Raw genomic sequence first — 9265 nt, 5'->3', positions numbered from 1 at the left:
CCTAAAATGTATTGAAACTGCAGAAATCACTTGCCATAATGTCACCAAATGGATTTAATAAACTATTCAGACCCCCGTTGCTATATAATTAGCGAGTGGATGCGCCCATTGCCTCCTGAATAGCATGAATGAATTAGTCGGCCATTTATATGCATTCATTTTTCAAGGCCTTCTACTTGGCTGAGTGAATTTTTTTTTGTTCTATTCAATCAGACATCCTGCATTCTCAGCAAAGAGACACACATTTACTGCCTCTCATGAGGACTGATAGCAAACTTTTAACATACTTTTGATATCAGCACTGTTTTTCAGAGGAAGAACATTTGGGAACCCTTGGTGTGAAGTAACTAAGTAAAAATGCTTTGAAGTACTTTAGTGGTAGGTTTTTGGGGTATATGTACTTTATTATTTATAATGGTCCAATTCACGCACTTGTCAAGAGAACACGTGGTCATCCCTACTGCCTCTGATCTGGAGGAATCACGAAACACAAATGCTTCGTTTGTAAATGATGTGTGAGTGTTGGAATGTGCCCCTGGCTATCTATAAATAAATAAAAAACAAGAAAATCGTGCCATCTGGTTTGCTTAATATTTGTAATTTTAAATGATTTATAGCATTTACTTTTACTTTTGATATTTAAGTATAGTTTGGCAATTACATTTACTTTTGATACGTACGTATATTTAAAACCAAATACATTTAGACTTTTACTCAAGTAGTATTTTACTGGGTGACTTTCACTTTTACTTGAGTCTTTTTCTATTAAAGGTCAACTCCACCACTTCTCATTTTCATTCTCCAGCACAATACCATTGTCTGCATACGTGAAAACGGCACATTTTTAGGTTTTGTAGGGAAAAAAAGTTCTACCCTATGACAGATTTTGCGCATAGCTGCGGGAAGTAGGGATGCTGAGGATGCTGCCCTAAAAATATATATATAAACGTCCACAGAGTGGTGCAGAGACACCATTCAATCAAATGTGTGCAGACTCTTTAAGGCAGCACAGGATCACCTTCACCTTGGTGATGAGGGTATCCAGGGGTTGAAGGGAATGCATCCAGACAGGCAGGAAGTCCCAGCTCCGCAGCCTCACTGGCAGACAGCCTGCCCTGTGTACCTGCAGCATGTTCGCCACAGACACCAAGTGGAGGGCCACAGTGAAGGGCACTCCCACCCCCGCCATCACCAGGCTGCCATGGAGAGGGCAAAGATGAGTGAGGGCAGGAGCAGGAAGCACAGAAGCAGGTAGAGCACAGCGAACCAGCGGTACTTGGTCGTGCACTGCCCCAAAGTCCTGGCCATATGGATGGGCAGGCGGGTGATGGACACAGGGTACCACAGCAGAATGCCCAATATGTTAAAAAATAAATGACACAAGGCAACCTGTAGAACAGACCAGGGTAAATCGAGAGGTATGACGAGAGAATACTGGGACAGAAGACCCTGTAAACACAGCCAGCATGTTCCCTGGGCTTGACAATGCTGCCAGGATAGTTGTGGGGGTTGTCCCAATGTTTGACCCCAGTGTCAATATCTGAGATCACAAGAAATCACAGTACAATGTCATGTCATCACAGAGCCATGTAATGGGGCTGAAACTCCATAGAGTGGAGCTTTGTTTTCTATAGAAATCAGATGGTAAGTTATCTAGTTCTAGATAGGGAATAGCAATGGCTCCCGCTGTGAAACAACAGTCAATTCTGAGATTCTTAGTGATTTGCTGTCTGAGAAAGACTCTGTTTCCATGCATGCACAGCGGATCCCAAGCTCCCACCAGTATGGCCAGGTAACCTGTCCGCCAGCCAAACGGGTATGGGGAGTCTGGAGGGGGGGAGAGAAGGGGATTCAAATTACTTACAGTATGTGAAGTTTCAGTAATGAGCTTTCAGGGGAAATATGTGGGATGCTGGGGTTGTTGTTGTTATTTTACATACTGTATAATGTAGCTCTGTGTTTACAGATGTATTTAAGCTTTGCTTATACTTAAGAGCTTTCCTCATACAACCTAAATGTAGCTATGCTTGCTAAATGATTATGTCAGCTATATTGTAGTGCTTATGTAAAAGCTTTGCAGAGTCGATCGACGCCACCTCAAATCGGCACCAAGTCAAATAGATATTCAATGCAATCATACAACACAGTGATTCCAAAAAAAGGCAATGCTACAGTGCCTTCGGAAAGCATTCATACCCCTTGACTTATTCCACATTTTGTTGTGTTACAGCCTGAATTTAAAATGGATTCAATAGATTTTTTTTCTCACCCATCTACACCAGTGGTGGTCTGTGCCATTTAAGATGAGGGAGGATGATATATTTTTTTAATGAGCATGGCCTTATTTCTATTACAGCATATTGGATGACTGTCATTCATATTCCATTCACCCAGCTCAATGTAACATGTTTCACTATTTTTATTTTTATGAAATTCACTGAGGAGGATGGTCCTCCCCTTCCTCCTCTGAGGAGCCTCCACTGATTGACACACAATACCCCATAATGACAAAGTGAAAACATGTTTTTAGAAATTTTTGAAAATGTATTGAAAATGAAATACATAAATGTCTCATTTACATAAGTATTCACACGCCTGAGTCAATACTTTGTAGAAGCACCGTTGCCAGTGATTACAGCTGTGAGGCCTGGGTAAGTATTTAAGAGCTTTCTAGACCTGGATTGCCCATTATTCTTTTCAAAATTCTTCAAGCTCTGTCAAATTGGTTGTTGATCATTGCTAGTCAACCATTTTCAGGTCTTGCAATAGATGTTCGAGTAGCTTTAAGTCAAAACTGTAACTCGGCCACTCAGGTACATTCACTGTCTTCTTGGTAAGCAACTCCAGTGTAGATTTGGCCTTGTGTTTTGGGTTATTGTTCTGCTGAAAGGTGAATTTGTCTCCCAGTGTCTGATTTTCCTCTAGGATTTTGCCTCTTCTTAGCTCCATTCCATTTCTTTTTTATCCTGGAAAATTCCCCAGTCCTTAAAGCATACCCATAACATGATGCAGCCACCACTATGCTTGAAAATATGGAGAGTGGTACTCAGTAATGTGTTTTATTGGATTTGCCCCAAACATAATACTTTGTATTCAATTCAAAATTGAATTGCTTTGCCACCATTTTTTCAGTATTACTTTAGTGCCTTGTTGCAAACAGGATGCATGTTTTGGAAATAATGTTTCTGTACAGGCTTCCTTCTTTTCATTCTGTCAATTAGGTTAGTATTGTGGAGTAACTACAATGTTGTTGATCCATCCTCAGTTTTTTCCTGTCACAGCCATTAAACTCTTTAATTGTTTTAAAGTCAACATTGGCCTCATGGTGAAATCCCTGTGTGGTTTCCTTCCTCTGGAAACTGAGTTAGGAAGGACGCCTGTATCTTTGTAGTGACTGGGTGTATTGATACACCATCCAAAGTGTAATTAATAACTTCAATGGAGCAGAGAGTTGAGTAGCTTGACCAACAGCACCAGACAGGTACACAGGAGCACCAGAGAGCAGGCCAGCAGAATGAGGCTTACCGCCAGCTCTGACAATGACGAATCCACTAACAGATGCCTGCCTAGGGGCATCAACAGAGCAGAGAACTGGGTCAGTCATTCTATTCTGCTACTTTTATCTGTAAAGACCGTCACTAGGGCCCCCAGCCCCAGGACTGTAGTGGAATCAGTATGACTGTCACATATTTCCATGTGACAGTACTTTGTCGCTCGCTCAATTCCAAGAATGAAATTACATTGACCTCCATTTTTGTATATTTACAAGTAGAGTCACGATCTGGGTTGTCCAGGTTGCTGCATTGCTTTGTATTGATGTACAGTAGTATTGATGTACAGTTGAGGGACTAACATTCACAGAGGACTGCAGGTGGAAGAGAAAAACATCCGTCTTTGAAACCAGCTGGTGACTCCAAATATATTACACATCAAGAGAGGCCAGTGGGTAACCGTTAGGGTCTTACCATTAGGATGTGGCTCTTAAACCACACCCTCACCAGACTCATGCCCTCGTCTCCCGTGGCGATGCCTGTGATGACAGATTTGTCTAACTGCAAGGAAGAATAGGAATAAAACATCATATTGATCAATGCAAAGTGATCAAAGGAAGCAGGAGTGATCCACAGCCAAGCTCATTATTCAAGTCTTTCCAGTTTCCTGGACATATGAGCAAAGTGTTTGACCATAGCCATACAGTACAGACTGTTTGGCCCACACATTAACCCCTGCAGTACCTGTATGATGAGTTTGCTGAGTGGTTCAGTGATGACCTTGAGCAACTCCTGGGCCTCCTCTCCAGAGCGGATGTGGAAGGTGTCCACCACGGCCTGAGACAGTCTCCTCAGCAGGCCTGAGACAGTCTCCTCAGCAGGCTTGAGACAGTCTCCTCAGCAGGCTTGAGACAGTCTCCACAGCAGGCTTGAGACAGTCTCCTCAGCAGGCCTGAGACAGTCTCCTCAGCAGGCCTGAGACAGTCTCCTCAGCAGGCCTGAGACAGTCTCTAGTGGCAGTAGCACCAGCACTTTAAAACAGCCATGTAAAACAGCCTGTCGCTCCAGCAAATGCCCTGCAATGAACAGACCATGTTACTGCACATCATGCATGATGCCAAACTGTACAGGTACTTGGTTCAGGGTTTTTCTAAGGCAGGGCTCGCCAACCCTGTTCCTGGAGAGCTACCGTCCTGTAGGTTTTCGCTCCAACTCTAATCTAGCAATTTGATGAGCTGAATCAGGTTAGCTACAACTGGGGTTGAAGTGAAAAGAGGAGGGAACAGATCTAACGCATAAGGAATTATGGGACAGGAGGATACAGCCGTTTCCAGTGGTGGAAAATGTACCCAATTGTCATACTTCAGTAAAAGTAAAAATACCTTAACCAGTGGTGATTTTAGCAAACTCAACCTTTTTTTGGGGGATGCATGCCAGCAAAGCCACTATATGACACAACACTAAACAGTACATTAATTACACTATAACGGTGACAAACGGTGCCCACAAACTGTTAGGGCCTACATAAAGCTGTCCCAACAGCAGAGCTTTCTTTTCAGCACAATGGAGTGAATCCTTACCACCACTACACCTGAATATCAACAGAGCCTTTGTCTGGCAGCAAAACAATTCATTCAGCCTCAATTTAAAAAAAAAAATGTTTTTCTGTTTTATTATTTTATTTTTTAATGTATTATTTATTATTTTTTTATATTTTTTATTACTTACATTTTTATTTTTTTATATTTTAAATATTTATCAATTTTTTTGTTTTGTTTTTATTTTCATCATTTTTTATTTTATAAAAAGAAAAAAAAAAAAAAAATTTTTGGACCACACACCCTCTCCACGGACGGCCTCATAACTACACTGTTTGTATTCAGCCATATTCCCAGTCACCTTGCCATGGTTCAATATGGTGGTTCGAGCTTTCAGTTTTGAGCGAATCCTGCCATCTATACATGGTTTCTGGTTTGGGTAGGTTTTAATAGTCACGGTGGGTACAACATCTCCTATACACTTCCTGATGAACTCAGTCACCGTATCCGTGTATTCGTCTGTGTTATTCTCAGAGGCTACCCGGAACATATCCCAGTCCGCGTGATCAAAACAATCTTGAAGCATGGATTCCGATTGGTCAGACCAGCATTGAATAGATGTTAGCATGGGTACTTCCTGTTTGAGTTTCTGCCTATAGGAAGGGAGGAGCAAAATGGAGTCATGATCAGATTTGCAGAAGGGAGGGTGGGGGAGTGCCTTGTAGGCATCCCGAAAGGGGGAGTAGCACTGGTCTAGTGTTTTCCCAGAGCGAGTACTACAGTAAATGTGTTGATAGAACTTCGGTAGCGTTTCCCTCAAATTTGCTGTGTTAAAATCCCCAGCTACGATAAATGCGGCCTCAGGATATATGGTTTCCAGGATAAGAGGCAATCCATAATTTCGATTAAGACATTAATGAGTGAGCTAAGATGGACATAGTCAATATAACTATTTGTTTAGCACTTTTGAAATGTATAGTACAGTGACAGAATTCTGAACATATAAGCAGACAATGAAAGCTCTTACAATATTCGATGATGACATTTCTCTAAAACAGGCTATAGGCTACATGTGCACCACCAGAACAGTAGGCTAAGTTATGAGGGAGAAAGGTGCCACATTATTAGGGTGAGGCACATGGGCTACTAACAGCTTACTACACAACATGCACTTAGTATTAGTTTCTTAGCTACAGTATACATATCTCCCTGGCATATTACATAATTTATGCAGCAGCAACAAATACATTTTTTGGACTCATCTTGTTGTTCTGTGCTGACTAGAACAGGAAGGTTGTGCGGTGGTCCTTCATGGGCAAATGTTGGCATCAAACTTTGTAATCAAAGTCTGCCATTCTCTGGATTTACGGTGCTTTCAAGTTGTCTTGAACTCACTGAAGTCTGAGATTTCCCAATTCCGAGTTTCCAGTTGTTTTGAACGTGGCAGAAGTCATGCTGGATTGACAGCATGGCCAATGTATTCAACCTTTTCTGGCCCATGGTGTTGCATGTAATGTTTATCCTTTTAAGCATGGAAAAGAGACCCTTAAACCCAAACTTGGACCACACACCCTCTCCACTGAATAGCAGGCTAGTGATTGCTTTGCAACGCTAGCAGTTAGCCACTGATTCCTTCCAAACCACTCATTGTTGAATTTGCGATTTCCAACTTGTTGTGTAATGTTTATGTTTAATGTCCGATGAGCATCGATACGTTTTATTTATAATTTCTCTTCATATGACAAGGATTGAAAAGGATTTGCCAGACTTGATTCATGATGATGACTGCTTGTCTAGCTTGCTAGCTAAGATTTTGAAAGTATGATGTTGATATGATGTGTCCCCATGAGTGGCAGAACACTGAGCCAATCACGACGCAACTAGAGAACATTACCAACCCCTTCGCTCTGTATTTTCTGCTGGCTCCCCCACCACCACAGGTAGCACTGAGCTAGCCTGAAACACCTGTATTTTGGTACTGCCTTACTCAAGAAAGAAAAAAAGAGACCATGTTTGTATGCGGCTTTATTAACTCAATGATTGTTTTTTACATTGTTTGCAAACTGATATCTGACACGTATTCATTCCAAAATAAACTTTTTTTTTTGCTAAACAGGTGGGGCCCCACCTGCCCTGAATGACGGGTCGCCACTGACCTTAATAGAAAATGAAAGTCACCCAGCAAAATTCAACTTGAGTAAAAGTCTAAAAGTTTTTGGTTTAAATATACTGAAGTATCAAAAATAAAAGTATAAATCATTACACATTCCTTATATTAAGCAAACCAAACGGCACAATTTTTGTAATTTATTTATTTACAAACAAAGCATTTGTGTTTATTGAGTCCACCATATCAGAGGCAGTAGGGATGACCAGGGATGTTCTCTTGAGAAGTGCGTGAATTTTAGCATTTTCCTGTCCTGCTAAGCATTCGAAATGTAACGAGTCCTTTTGGGTGTCAGGGAAAATGTATGGAGTAAAAAGTACATTATTTTCTTTAGGAATGTAGTGGAGTAAAAGTTTAAAAAATATAAATAGTGAAGTAAAGTACAGATACCTCCAAAAATGTATTTTTACTTAAGTACTTTAGACCACTGGCCGTTTCTTACCCTTCAAACTCATCCCTCTCCCCAGCCTGCATCAGAGCAACGATGGTGTTGGTGACGGACGTCCCAAAATTCCGATGATCGGGATGGCAGACCTCACATTGAGCATTCCATGATGATCGGGATGGCAGACCTCACATTGAGCACTACACAAGCAAGCAGTTCAATAAACCCCTATTCATCTATATTACAATGCAACACATCAACAAATAACCTTTCATCTTGTATTGACTTAAATCAGTTGCTCCTCCTGTAATCCAGAGCTATTGTGCAGTAGAGTGCAAGAGTGAAATATAGTACAGTAGAGGTTGTGTGTGTGTGTGTTTGTGTGTTACAGGAGTGGGTCGCAGTTCCGGAGCGACCCACTAGGTGTCATCCTCCGACAACCTTAGGCACCTCCTCACTCACAGTCGGGACTAATCATCTTCCTATTGGTGTCACCTGTGTCTATCAGATTCACCTGTGTATTTATGCCCTCACTTCCCTGTGTTCCCTTGCTCAGTTTTCTCTGCTAGTTCCTTAATGTCAAGCAGTACGTATCAGTGTCGGATCACGTGACGGAGTTACAGGTACTCGAGAAGTGTTCTCCCTGTGTCATTGTGTTTTTCCAGTCAGAGTTAGTATTTCGTATTGTTTGCTGTCAGCCTGTTTTTTGGAGACCTATGTGCTCCTCATTTGTTTTCGTGTATAGTCCATTGTTTTGTATCCTGGCTTTTGGACAACCAGTAAAGATCCTTGTTTCACCATCCTTGCCTACTGGGTCACACCTCACACCAACCCTTACAGAAAACTGAGCCAATATGGACCTAGCGGAGGCAGCACAGTATCATAGCGCATTGGCAGTGCAGGGAGCCATGCTGGATCAGCACGACCGCGGCCTGCAGCAGATCATCAAGGGTCTCCGCCAGCTGATGATCGCCGTGCAGAGCCAGGTGGACACCCGACCGGCCCCGGCAGCCGGCAGAGTGGAAGCCGCGGCAGCGGCGTCTCCAGTCTCGCCTGCGACATTGCGAGAACCCCGCCTACCACCTCCGGAGAGGTACGACGTACGTCCAGAGGGCTGCAGGGAATTCCTAACCCAGTGTTCCCTGATGTTCAGCTTACAACCCTCCTCCTTCCTGACGAAGCAGGGTCGGGTGGCCTACATTATCACTCTGTTGACGGGTCGGGCTCTTTCCTGGGCTACCGCGGAGTGGGAGAGCCAAACTCCGGCATGCTCCGACTCCTACCAATTCACCCAGGAGTTACGCAAGGTGTTAGACACCTCTCGACTGGTATCAGCCTGGAGGCTTTCTGACGATTCAGGAAGGAGATGCCTCAGGAGGAGATGCTGAGGCTCGCTTGTCCCGGATAGAGAGGTAGAGGCGTCTGCCCCATGGACGTTGCCGGTACTGCGGCCACGCAGGTAACCACTGCGACTCATGCCCGGAGAAGCCAGGAAAACGGGAGGGCTCGCTGGTATCGGGAGGGGTGCTAGCGAGCCGGAACTGAAACCCCAACTCCAGAGACTCCCAGACTTTTCTCCCCGTCAGGGTTTAGTGGGCCCGCGCTCCGTGTCGGGCGCATGCACTGGTGGATTCTGGGGCCGCGGGAAACCTGATGGACGCAGGGCTTGCCCAAGGGTGGAACG

General features: G+C 43.4%; 1 pseudogene; it reads right to left on the bottom strand.

Annotated features, from left to right (window-relative positions):
- Positions 1-979: 979 nt before the first annotated feature.
- On the bottom strand, positions 980-9058 carry LOC123492196 (annotated as a pseudogene).
- Between the last annotated feature and the right edge of the window lie 207 nt (positions 9059-9265).

This window comes from Coregonus clupeaformis, chromosome 13 (genome assembly GCF_020615455.1).
Source record: "Coregonus clupeaformis isolate EN_2021a chromosome 13, ASM2061545v1, whole genome shotgun sequence".
NCBI lineage: Eukaryota > Metazoa > Chordata > Actinopteri > Salmoniformes > Salmonidae > Coregonus > Coregonus clupeaformis.
Note: the sequence above shows the minus strand (reverse complement) of the source record. Positions and strands in the feature narration are given on the sequence as shown.